Source organism: Petaurus breviceps, unplaced genomic scaffold (genome assembly GCF_028583685.1).
Source record: "Petaurus breviceps papuanus isolate PSGF00001 unplaced genomic scaffold, PetGlider_PUasm1.0 38, whole genome shotgun sequence".
Classification (NCBI taxonomy): Eukaryota; Metazoa; Chordata; class Mammalia; order Diprotodontia; family Petauridae; genus Petaurus; species Petaurus breviceps.
The window spans coordinates 54,689,023-54,703,118 of record NW_027186304.1 but is presented as its reverse complement, the minus strand read 5'-3'; the positions used below and the strand labels follow the sequence as shown (position 1 = coordinate 54,703,118).

Genomic DNA, 14,096 nt, shown 5'->3' with positions numbered 1-14,096 from the left:
GGAAGGAAGGAAGGAAGGAAGGAAGGAAGGAAGGAAGGAAGGAAGGATCTATTAAGTACTTACTATGTAAGTGCTCTGCTTAAGGGAAGAGTCAGCTGTCTGTGCTAAGCTATCATGGTACTGTGGTGTAAGAAGAAAGGGGAATTAATGAAGAAAATGCAGAGGGCAAGAGATTAATAATTTCATTTTTTCTCTTGACTTAGGAAAAAAAAGGAAATTAACAAAAAAGGAAAATGACCAATGCTGGTGAGGCTGTGAAAAAAACAGGTACATTAATACACTCTTGATGGAGCTGTGAATTGGTCCTGCCATTCTAGAATGTAATTTGTAACTATGCCCCAAAAATTGTGCAGTATTTGGGCCAGCAATACCACTACTAGGTCTATATTTCCAAAGAGATTTTTTTTTAAAAAGAAAGAAATCTTTATGTACAAAAACACTTATAACAACTTTTTTGAAATGCCAAAGAATTGGAAACTGAAGGGATGGCCATCAATTGGGAAATGTCTAAACAAATTGTGGTATAATGGAATAGTATTGTATTGTAAGAAATTATAAAAGGAGTAGTTTCAGAGAATCATGAGAAGACTTGTATGTACTGATGCAGAATGAAGGTAGCAGAACCAGCAGAACAACTTGTGAAATAATAGCAATATTGTAAAGACAACTTTGGAAGACTTAGGAATTCTGATCAACACAATGACCAAACACAAATCTACAGGACTTGAGATGAAACATCTTACCCACCTCCAAATAGGGAGATGATGAATCAGTACAGATCAGGACATATTTTTGGCAGGGATACAGTCAATGCAGCAATTTGTTTGACTGACTAGACATGTTTGTAACAAAGGTTTTGTTAGACAGAGGAGAATGGGTGAGAGGGAGAGAATGCAAATCTGAAAATAAGATAAAATTGTAATTTAAAAAATTTTTAATGTTGTTTTAAAAAAAAATGGGTGGAGTCAAGATGGCAGGGTAGAAACAGGACTTCCACAGGGCTCAGGCTTCCACTTCCCCCAATTCATGCAAAAGGTGACTCTGAAGAAACTTTGGAGCTACATAACCCATAAAATGACATAGAGAAGCTAACCTCCTGCTGAGGACAGCAAAGCAGGCCAGTAGGAATCAGTAAGCACAGCACTCTGGGAGTAGACCCTCACCCTGCCCAAGCCAGAGATTTTAGCCACAGGGTGGGCCTGACCAGTCGCCAGCTGGAGGGACTTCAGATCACCAGCAGCTGTGGGTTTCCAGAATTATCAACACATAGATGCTAAGGACAAAGGGAGAGGTCAGTTCAGTGTGGACTTTGGGATCCAGTAATTAGGAGCATGGTAAGCCTCTGCCCCCAGGGTGAGAAGCTGCTGAGGAGGCACAGCTGTGCAGCTGCTGTCACGTGGCAGCTTCAGCTCCTGGTCTTCAGTTTTTAGGGGGACCAAGAGACTAGTCTGAGGGGTAATCTCTCTTGCTTTAACATGCTTGGGTCTGGATTGTGGTCTAAGATGGAGGTCCTGGGGTGTGAGACCAGCTTGCCAGAGTGTGTGGAGGCTTCAGAGAGTGCACCCAACTAATACCCTCGACAGTTTAGAAAGCTCCAGCATTTGGTATGAAGCTCCCCTGTCTGGTGGCAGAGTCCTATTGGGGCAAAAAGCCCAAAAGTCAAGTAATTGAGTGGTAACATGAGTAAGCGAAGGAAGCAAAGCAAAAAGAGGAATCCAACATTAGACTCCTATTTTGGGGACACAAAGGATCAAAGCATGGAACAGGAGGAAGACAACAAAGTCAGAACTCCTGCACCAAAAGCTTTAAAGAAAAATACGAGCTGGTTACAGGCCATAGAGGACCTTAAGAAGGATTTTGAAAAGCAAATAAGAGAAGTGGAGCAAAAATTGGGAACAGAAATGAGAACAATGCCAGAAAATTATGAAATGAGGGTCAACAACCTGACTGAAGAAATAATACCTTAAAATATAGACTAACTCAAATGGCAAAAGAGGCTCAAAAAGACAATAAGGAGAAGAATGCCTTAAAAAGCCAAATTTGCCAGATGAAAAAAGAATCTCAAAAACTCATTATAGAGAATCATTTCTTCAGAATTAGACTGGAACAAATGGAAGCTAGTGACTTTATGAGAAATCAAGACATTATTAAACAGATCCAAACAAATGAAAAAATAGAAGGCAATGTGAAATGTCTCATTGGAAAAACCACTGACCTGGAAAATAGATCCAGGAGAGATAATTTAAAAATGCTTGGACTACCTGAAAGCCATGATCAAAAAAAGAACCTAGAAATCATCCTTCAAGAAATTCTCAAGGAAAACTTCTCTGATGTTTTAGAACCAGAGGGCAAAATAGAGGTTGAAAGAATCCACCAATCACCTCCTGAAAAAGATCCAAAAAAGAAAACTCCTAGAAATATTATAGCCAGGTTCTGAAATTCCCAGATCAAGGAGAGAATATTACAAGCAGCGAAGAAGAAACAATTTGAATATTGTGGAAACACAATCAGGATAACACAAGATCTGGCAGCTTCTACACTGAAGGATCGAAGGGCTTGGAATATGATATTCTGGAGGTCAAAGGAGCTGGGATTAAAATCAAGAATCACCTACCCAACAAAACTGAGTATCATGTTTCAGGAGAAAATATAGTCATTCAGTGAAATAGAGGACTTTCAAGCATTCTTGATGAAAAAACCAGAGTTGAATAGAAAATTTGACATTCAGATACAAGAAGCAAGAGAAGCATGAAAAGGTAAACAGGGAAAAGAAATCATAAGGAGCTTATCAAAGTTGAACTATTTACATCACTCCATAGAAAAATGATAATTGTAACTGATGAAGCTTCTCAGTATGAAAATAGTTGAAGGGAATAGAAATATATATATATGTCTATATATGAGGGTATATGGGTGCATGAATACATATATGAATGTGTGTATATATGTTTACAGGTATACATAGAGGGCACAGGACTAATTTAATAGGAAGGGATGATACTTAAAAGGTGAGATTAAGAGGTGAGAGAGAAATATAATGAGAGGAGATGGGGAGAGACAGAATGGTGTAAACTATCTCATATAGAAGAGGCAAGGGAAAATGGTTACAATGGAGGGGAAGAACAGGAAGGCAAAAAGGAATGGGTCAACCTTATTCTCATTGAATTTCGCTTAGAGAGGGAATGACATACACACTAAATAGGGTATCATCCTACAGGAGAGTAGGGGGTGAGGGGATGAGAGGGGGGATTATGGGAGGGAAGTCAGGCTGGGGGGGAGGGAAGTTAGAAGCACCCACTTTTGAAAAGGGACAGGATCAAAGTAGAGAATAGAACAAGTTGGAGGTGGGACATGAGGGAGGGAAATATAGTCAGTCTTTTACAATACATCCACTATGGAAATGTTTTGCATAGCTACACATGTACAACCTATACTGAATTGCTTATCTTCCCAGTAAGAGTGGGTGACAAGGGAGGAAGGGAATGAATCTGGAATTCAAAGTTTTAAAATCAAATGTTTAAATATATATATATATGTATATATATATATATATATATATATATATATATACACTGTTATTCATATTATTTTACATGTAACTGGGAAATAAGATATCCAGGCACTGGGACATAGAGATCCACCATGCCCTACTGGAAAGTTGAAGGGGGTATGGGAGAAGATATGGAAGAGAGCAGATTGGAGGAGGGGATATCCAGTGGCATCGCTATTTGGGGGCAGTGGGTAGGGGGAAAATGGGGAGAAAATTTGTAACTCAAAATCTGGCGGAAATGAATGATGTAAATCAGAAGTTAATAAAGCATTTGATTTGAAAAAAAAAACCTCAGGAGCTACTTCACTGAAAAATCTTAAGGAATAAATCTGAGTTGTCCAGCTATCTACCTGATCTCAACAACCAATAAGGAAAATCTTTCCCCCTAAATTGTGCTCACAGTGACCCTTCAAAAGGTAAGGATAAAACAAAGAACATTTTCTTTTTAATACTAATTATTTTTTTTTTACTGAACAAAACTAGGATTATCCTAGAATAAAACTGCAAATAGAGATGTTTTTTACATGCTCTCCATTTCAGGTATTGTTCGCTTTGACTCCACCTCTCCATGAACGGCTAAAGTTATCTGCTCCTCTTTCCTTATCTTCTTGCCCCAGAAAAACCATGCCAGAATCTTATGGACTAATTTACATAGCTTGATGAATAGTTGTGGGGCAATAAGGATAGAATTTCAGCCCTATTTCTTACTATATGTGTGACTTTAACCAAGTCACTTAACTCTCTGGACATCAGTTTCTTCACGTATAAAACAAAGGGATTCAAGTAGAGAACCTCTCAGGTCCCTAAGAACCTAATAACTGCTAACAGTTTAATGTGTTATGTCTCTCAGGAATATTTGAATTTTATAATATGTTCTTGAGAGGCATTGTCTAAATCAAGCGATGATGATGATTTCAGACAGTGATATGGAGTGATGGAGGATATTTGGAGGCAGAGCGACCTGCTGGCATCTTTCACATTGATGAATCAATAAACATTCATTAAGCACTTACTAGTGCCAGGGACACAAAAAGAGGCAAAAGAAAGTTCTTGACCTCAAGGGGCTTACAATTCAATGGAATTGCCTACTCTATCAGCTACAAGGCACCAGATTTTTCTTACGGATAAGACATGTCACTCAAAAGACAGTCATGAAATGAAGACTTCAGTGAAGCAAACCAGAAATAATGCCCAGCCTGGAGTATGTTGGGGACCATGGGCAGGTGTAAGTCAATATTTTTGGCTTGTAAGTAGCCAGTCTGGCTGGTAACTGGCTCATGTAGCCAATTTATTTTTATAGTAAAATTTTGGTGTAATAAGGATTGCTTGGCACCAAACCAGTTTTTTTTAACTTGGTAGAAAAAATATGTGGAGCATTCAACTTCAACTATTTTACTTGACTATTTTAATGAAGGCATTGAAGTTGGATTAAATAATGCTTCCATTTATATGGTGCTTTAATATATGTGATCTCATTTTGAACCTAACAACACCCCAATACAGGAGGCAATATAAATATTATTATCCCTCATTTTACCAAAGAAGAAATTAAAGTACAGAAAAGCTAAGTGATTTGCCCAAGGTCATTCATATAGTAAATGACAGAAGACCTAGAACATAGGTCTTCTAACTATAAGCACAGTGTTCTTTCCACACTACCTTTATTATATTAAAATATTCATTTAAACTAATTATTTTTGCTCTTCCACAGAAGGATTCTATCAATAATATAAGTGACTAGAAAAAGAAACTGAATCAGATTTAAAAAACTGTCCTTCCCAGTATTTCCTAGGGTCAATTGTCTGTATTTGGGGGCATGATATCTATCTACCTATCTGTCTGTCTATCTATCTGTCTGTCTGTCTGTCTACCTATCTGTCTGTCTGTCTATCTGTCTATCTATCTGTCTGTCTGTCTGCCTATCTATCTATCTAGAGACAGAAAAAGAGAGTACTGTAGTAGATAGAGAGCTACTCTTGCCCATGGAGTCAAGAAGACTGGGTTCAAGCCCCATTTCTGACACATACTAGCTGTGGGACCCTGGAAAGTCATTTAACCTCTAGTGTATTAAAAAGTTTAATTTAATTTGATTTAAATTACAAAAAACAATTCTCTAATACTCTATGTCACAGAAGAGGTGCCAATCTGATTCAGGTGGTTTCCTTAAACAGGAGTCCCTATTATCATTATTAGTATGTTCATCATCACCATCATCATCATCATCATCATTGTCATCATCACCATCATCATCATCAGAGCAGCTTACATCTATAGCAATTTTAAGATTTGCAAAGCATTTTACATACATTATCTCATTTTTTCACCATAACAGCTTTATTATTGAGCGTCTTGGAGTTTAAGGATCTTGAAACTGACAAGCATTGGTTACAATTTCAAATCCTCTTCCACATTAAAGTATTAAGCAATAATTAAATACTTTAAACCCATTTGTCTTTATCATCCATTCATTATTTGAGGGAAGCTTTAGAATGGATCATGTCTTAGACCATTTGAGGATCCAGTGAAATCTATAGAACTCTTTTCAGAATAATGTTTTTAAATGCATAAAGTAAAATATACTAACAAGTGTTAGTGAAAATAAAGAAGTCTTTTTTTTCCCCATCTAAGTTCATGGCCCCTTGAAATCTATGGACCAAATTCTTAGGGGTCCCAGTATAAGGGCTGCTGTTCTAGAATATTTCTCTAAACAAAGTTGTTTTGCTTTTTAAATATAGGTTTGTTGTTTTTGGTCAGTAGTTTCAGTTATGTCCAACTCTTTCATGACCCTATTTGGGGTTTTCTTGGCAAATGTACTGGAGTGATTTGTCATTTTACAGATGAAGAAACTAAGACTTAAGTGATTTGCCCAGGGTTACACAGCTCGTAAGTGCCTGAGGCCACATTTGAACTCAGAAAGATGAGTCTTCCTGACTCCAAGCCCAGTACTCTATCTACTGCACCATATAGCTGCCCTAAGTATTGGTACTGTAAAACAATAGAAGAGACATGGAGCAGTAATCAAGGTGGGCTCTATTCTAGTTCTGCTGCTGTTACCTGTCCCTATGACCTTGGGCAAATAACTTCACCTTTGTGGGACTCGGTTTCCTCATCTGTCAAATGAAGGGATTGGACCCATCATCTAATGATTCTGTTTCTAAACAGCCCATAAGTCATTATAGATATCAAGCTACTCAAGAATAATGTGCAAGACAACGATTTGATTTCTTTGGCAGTGTAGCCCTGTATACTCCCAAAAAGACCAAAAAAAGAGGGAAGGTGTCCATACATACAAAAATATTTATAGCAGCTCCTTTCATGGTGGCAAAAAAATTATAAACTGAGGGGGTATCTATCAATTAGGGAATGGTTGAACTAATTATGGTAGGTAAGTGTAATGGAATATTATTTTGCTATAAGAAATGATAAAAAGCAACATTTAAGAGAAACTTAGGAAGATTTATATGAACTTATGCAAAACAGAGGGAGCAACAAGAAACTAATTTCTATAATAACAGCAACATTATCAAGACAACTTTGAAATACTTAAGAATTCTGATTGATGCAATGACCAACCATGATTCCAGGGGACCAACAATAAGCAGGCTGCCCATCTCCTAACAGCCAGGTGATAGACTCAAGATACAGAAAAAGACATATTTGGGAGCATGGCCAATATGAGAATTTGTTTTGCTTTCCTGTATATTTGTTATAAAGATTTTGTTTTTCTTTCCTTTTTTCCCAATAGGGAAAGGGAAGAAGAAGAAACTAAATACTTGTTAACTGAGAAAATAACAAATAAAAAATGTTCAAATAGGATTAGATATTTATGTGGGGTTTTGTATTATTATAATATTATCTATCATGTATTTGTATCTTTTTGTATTATTAGGCCTTTATTAGGCCTGGTTAAAAATTTCATACAGTAGAGATGCCGAGTGCTATTGGATGATCAGATACAGGTTATTAAGCAGTTTCAATCAATGAAAGGCCAGTACTGATGTTCTCTACTTCACTGGAATGTCTCCTTAGGGTTAGCCCTCAGGTCACTGAGCAAATGTCCACTTGGCCTTTTGGAAAGTACAGTCTCTAATGGAGGTAATAGAAGCTCTGTATGTATCTGTATCTTTCAGTGATACAATGAATAAATGTAGTTACAAGCACATGCTTGTCTTGTCAGCTCTTTTCTCCTCCTTCATGGATAAAGGAAGGTCATGCTGCAAAATCCCGGTTTCCTAGACGATGTTTCCCTACAGAAACTTTGTTTTGGGGGCATGAATTAGTCATTTATGCTATTTATTAAAGAGCACGATCTCACCAGTGTCTCATCAAAATTTGTGGCAGTCTGCCCATTAGCTCTGGTTTGGTTTTTCGGTAATACAAGCAGGAGCAAGCAGACAGACTGAAAAGCCTCAGCTTTGCTGCCCTAGGAGTGTTTGGGATTTCCCAGCTCCCAATAGCCAAGGTTCTAAGAACTAACAAACACTCCTTACAGACTCCTTCATGACATGGGGAAGCAAGTCTTATTGTTCTATCTGGTACACCAATCTCTGGCAAGGACAGAGAAATGAGCCTCTCCTGGCCCTGTCCTGGCATGCTGTGGATCCTTCACAAATGAGAGGCTAAGAATAAGATTCCTTGGGAGCTCCCAGTGTAACCTCTAAGTTATTTCTTCACCCTCAACCAGCTGCTCCCAAACAGCTTTCCAAAGGTTTAATTATCATAGGATATCAGCAATTCTCCACTCCCTGTCTCCCTCTATCTTGGGCAGGACTACTGTGATCATTTACCTTTAGATAACTACTAACCACCAAACTTGAGGCTGACAGAGACAGCCACATGCCCCCATGCCTTAAAGAAACAAGACCAGATCTAAGGAAAAATAATGAATTCTGCCCCTCTTCTGTTTAATTGCCTTTCATATTATTTCATAGAAATTTGCATGAATGGGGTAGGAGGAGACTTTGAGGACCACTCCTCTCATTACCCAGATAGCAGTTGAGTTCAAGGGGTGTTGAAGATATGGGAAGGGACATTTGCCCCTAATGCCTTATACAAAGGCTTAAACATTGTAAGCAATTAGTAAATGTTTGTCTTGTTCAGGGCCGTTCTAGGCGTTAGTCTAGCCCCTGGTATATGCCTAATGATAAAATGAGTTAACATATGTACAGAGTTTTGCAAACCTTAAGTCTTTTATAATATGAGCTATTATTGTTATTGTTATAGATATAATTGAAAAAAGTCCTGAGGGAATATAAACTTGTTTGTTATACTTAGGTAGATGGTTTGATTTAGTCTGGAGCGTAGTTGGGAAGAATAAGAATTTCCAGAAGTTCATGACATAAACAAATTTAATAGGGGGGAGGAGAAGGGAAACTAATTCAGTCAATAAACATTTATTAAGTACCTATGTATCAGGCACTGTGCTAAGTGCTGAGGACAAAAAAAGGCAAAAAACAGGCCCTACCCTCAAGAAGTTTACAATATAATGGGGGAGACAACATGCAAACCAATCTATGCAAAGCAAGCTATATACAGGAAATTATTAACAGAGAGAAGGCACTAGAATTAAGAGGGTTGAAGAAAGGCTTCCAGTAAACGATAAGATTTTAGTTGAGACTTAAAGGAAGCCAGGGAGGTCAGTAATCAAAGCAGAGAAGGGAAAGCATTCCAAGCATAGGATACCAGAGAGTCAGAGAGAATGCCTGGAGCCTAGAGATGGAGTGTCTTGTTCATGGGACAGCCAGGAGGCCAGTGTCACTGGATGGAGGAGTGTGTGTCAGATATGGTAACTTTCCATGGAGCCCCTTCTGTAATGAGCTATAATATATATATATAATATATATAATATATAAATATATAGCTATAGCATGAAGGGCTGAGCCTACGGACTGCTAGAAAGTTTTTCTTTTTATATCTCTTTTCTAGGTCCAGGACACACAACATTGATGCACACCAAGTATTATTAAATAAAGGCTGTCAAGCGGTTTCCATCAATGCCAATACTGATGTTCTCTCTGAGCACCAGAATATTTTTTAAATTTGGCTTAGCCCAAAGGTCACTAAACAAATGAGCAATTGTCCTTTCGGTAGTTTTGTCCCCTGGAACTTCTCAGGAAGTACAGCTTCACCTCACCCCAATCCACCCTGCTGCCTCCTGGGCCTTCTTTCTTTGTGCATAGCACTTCAAAGATAAGTGGTTTTGCCTGGGATACAGCTGGCCCACCTGTGGAATCTCTTCTTATCCTTGATTCCATGGAATCCCAGATCCAGCCAGTTTACTTATGATCTCCTCAGTCCTCAATCTTTCCAGTCTTTCTGTATCACCTTTGGATCTATACCCAGATTCTGGCCTCTGTCTTTATCCCAGGGAGACCATTCCCAGACTAAAATTGCCTTGAATTTCTGGCTTCTGCCTTCTATCTTCTGTTCCTGCCTGCTATAAAGTGGGCCTTGTAGACCTCACAGGCCTCAACGTCACATGATTGTACATCAAGTTGTTTTGTTGTTCAGTGGTTTTTCATTGTGTCTGACTCTTTATGAGCCCATGTGGGGTTTTCTTGGCAAAGATGCTGGAGTGGTTTGCCATTTCCTTCTCTATTTACATCAAGGGAGAATCACAAAAAGTAGGTCTCTGAAGCCTGAATTCATTCCTCGATGGCAAGCAAACTCCTATTCAGTGATTGGCAACCCACTGCCATTTCCCAAGGCTCCTTCTGTCACCCTCATTAAGTAATCTCTCTTCCTTTGAGATTCATTCAACCCATATTTATCACTCTGCCAAGATTCTGATAGCTGTTATTTACTGACCCCCAGGACATTTGCCTTCCTTCTTCAATGAGTTCTGGGCTTGGTTTATGTCTTTCTCCTGGCCTAATAAGGGCCTTCAACATACATTAACACTCCCTAAAACACTATAACTTTCCAGTTCCTCAATTTACTCTTTCATCATAACTTATCCCTCCACTATAACTCAGTTACACAGCTGAATGATAGATGGCCATATCCATTTCCATGTTTATATATTCTGAAATTCCTTTATCTGATCATAATCCTTTATCATTCTAGTCTTCCTTTTGCTTTTTCCTTTGTCTTTGGCCTCATTGTCACCTCCAATTCCTCCATCCTTCAGTTCTTTCCCAGGCCAACAGCTCCACAATGGCTACATTTGGAGCCTGTCTTTTGATAGGCTTTGCCCTATCTTGAGCCCTTGATGAACCTGTTCAACTCCATACTATCCTCTAAACTTAAGTTCCTTCCCCACTTATTCTATTGCAGATGATTCCTGGTCAAACCTCAGACTTAGATTGCTCTCATCCCCTGCTGCCCTCACTCCTATTCATATATTGCTGAATGGAACTGTAGAAAGTCAAGAAATTATGCTCCAGGGGCGGCCAGGTAGCACAGCGAGTAAGACCACCAACCAGCTCCAGTGTCGGGATGACCTGGGGATCAAATGCGGGTTCAGATACTTAGCACTACACCCAGAAATAGCTGGCCGTGTAACCTTGAGCAAGTTACTTAACCCCAATTGCTTTTAAGACTTAACATAGGTCAGACTGAAGTGGATATCATGAGTCATTCTACATAGGCTATTTTTGAAATACTGGAAAAATCCTGGTTACCTCAAAACTGTACATTGGTTGACATGAAGATTAAATTTGGTGTTGATGTAACTACAAAAGAAATTGTTCTTGCTGATGTTATCGATAATGATTCCTGGAGGCTCTGGCCATCTGGTGATAGAACCCAACAGAAAGACAAATGGTCATATCAGGACCTTAAGTGACTCCTGAAGGCCTCCAGATGGTGAAGAAAAATTTTGAATGGATTGCAGAAAGAGTGGAGTTGCTTCATAAAGTGGAAAGTCCATGCAGAGTTGTGGTATTGATGGGCTCTATTTCTGACCTTGGTCATTGTGAAAAAATTAAAAAGCCTTGTGAAAACTATGGAATGCCTTGTGAACTTCGAGTAACATCTGCCCATAAAGGACCAGATAAAACTCTAAAGATTGAAGCAGAGTATGAAGGAGATGGTGTTCCTACTGTATTTGTGGCAGTAGCTGGCAGAAGCAATGGTTTGGGACCAGTAATGTCTGGTAACACTACATATCCAGTAGTCAATTGTCCTCCACTTATGCCTGATTGGGGAGCTCAGGATGTGTGGTCCTCACTTCGAATGCCTAGTGGTCTTGACTGTTCAACTATACTTTCACCTGAGGGAGCAGCTCAGTTTGCAGCCCAGATATTTGGATTAAATAACCATTTGGTATGGGCTAAACTTCGAGGAAGCATATTAAACACATGGGTTTCCTTGAAGCAGGCAGATAAGAAAATCAGAGAATGCAGTTTATAAGAAGAATACAGCGCATTTTTGAAAGTGGGTAACAAAAAGATTCTAATTTAGCTTCAAAAAGCATTATCAATCAGGCAAAAGAAAAAGATCATTCTAAATTAATCATAGAAAAATACTAATAAAATTTCTTACTTGAAAAAATAAATTATGCTCCAATATAAATTTATGTGATGTAATGTCAACTGGGACCTCACTGCAGCAAGGCAATTCTTCCATACCTCCCTAATTGACTCACTCCACACTCATCACAGTGGCTTTTCCAAACTTCCCCATCCCTCCTTTAGACTTACCATGGCACCCTCTCTCCACACCTTCTTGGCTAAGAACCTCACTTCGTGCTTTACAGGAAAAATTGAAACCATGCTATGAGAACTCCCTATTCTCCCTTCCTCTTCATCTCATATTATTCAACTGTATTATCTCCTTCTTTACCACTGTCTGGCATGAAGACCTTTTCCTTACCAAACTAATAGCCAGTGCCTCTCCTTTCACTGTTTTATAGTCCCTGCAGTCTTTCTTCTCACCTCACCATTCAGCAGAAAGTACTCTCTCCAAAGTTACCAGTGTTCTTTTAACTGCCAAATAGAATTTGTTTTTCTTTAATCCTCATGCTTTTTTACCTCTTTGCAACCTTTGATACTTTTAGTCACCTCTGACACTGCTCTTTCCTGATTCTCCTCTGACCTCTCTGACTGCTTCTCCTCAGTGACTTTTGTTGGGTCATCATCCAGGCCATGTCCACTAAATATGGATATCCCCCAGGGGTCTATCCTGCGCCCTCTTCTCTTCTCCCTCTATGCCATCTCAGTTGTTGATCTCATTTGTCTTTTTTTTTTAAAGCAATCGGGGTTAAGTAACTTGCTCAAGGTTACACGGCCAGGTGTTTCTGGGTGGGTGCTAAGTGTCTGAGCCCAGGATTCCATCTCCAGGTCTTCTCAACACTGGAGCCGGTGCTCTTACTCGCTGTGCTACCTGGCCGCCCCGATCTCATTATGTCTTATGGATTCAATTACCATCTCTATGCAGATGATCCTCAGGACTATTTATCTAGCCCTAACCTCTCTCATGATCTCCACTTTCACATATCCACATTCCTATTAGACAACTTGAATCAGATGTCCTGGAGACATCTTAAACTCAACATGTCCAAAACTGAACTCATTATCTACTTTCCCAAAAAAAAACCTCTCCTCTTCTCAACTTTCCTAGTATTGCTGAAAGTATCACCATCCTTCCAATCGCCCAGGCTTACAAAGTAGGCATCGTCCTTGACTCCTCACTCTCTCCCACCTGCCATATCCAATCTGTTGCTGAGTCCTATAAAATCTATGTTTTTAACATCTCTTGTGTATGCCCCCTTCTCTCCTCTGACACAGCTACATCAAAAACAGGGAATGCAAATTAATATCATTTCTTTTTTACATGGTATTACTAAAACACTGGGAAAATGGTACAGATGGCTTACCTAACAAAACATGAACTATATTACCTCATACTCTTCTTGTATAAAAATTTGGAGCTGACAGAATGGCCAGACTCAAAGTGTAATTGTTAATGGGTCAGTGTCATCTTGAAAGGATATCTCCAGTGCAGTGTCCCAGATTTCTGTATCTGGCCCTCTGCCACTTAGCAGCCTACCACATGCCAGTCACTTTAAAAACATTATCTTGTTTGATACTCAAAACAATCATGAGAGGTAGGGTCATTGTTACCCTTATTTTACAGTAGAGGAAACCGAAGTAGGCAGAGGTTAAGTGACTTGCCCAGGGCCACACAGCTGGTGAGTTTCTGAATCTTCTTGACTTCAGGTCCAGGACTCCATCCACTGAACCACCAAGGGGCCTCTAATATTGCATCAACCCCCAATAGAATGGAAATTCCTGGAGGACAATGACAATTATGACATTTGTATATTTGTATTCGCGGTGTCCTGTATATGTTTGGTACTTAGTAAGTGTTTGTTCAATTCAGTTGAATTGATGACCCCATAGATGATCTTTCTAGGCTTATCTCCCACTATTCCTTTGGTCTGGTCATTATCCTCTGGGAATACTATGGATATTCCTACCTTCACATCCTTGTTCTAATTGGCACACATTCCCCAATACTTAACAGTGTCTATTACAGGGGTAGAGAATCTGCGACCTCAAGGCCACATGTGGCCTTCTAGGTCCTCGGGTATGACCTCTAGAAT

General features: G+C 39.2%; 1 pseudogene; it reads left to right on the top strand.

Annotated features, from left to right (window-relative positions):
• The window catches only part of LOC138170236 (bifunctional phosphoribosylaminoimidazole carboxylase/phosphoribosylaminoimidazole succinocarboxamide synthetase pseudogene), a 24,697-nt pseudogene extending 12,650 nt beyond the window's left edge, over positions 1–12,047 (top strand).
• The last annotated feature ends 2,049 nt before the right edge of the window (positions 12,048–14,096 follow it).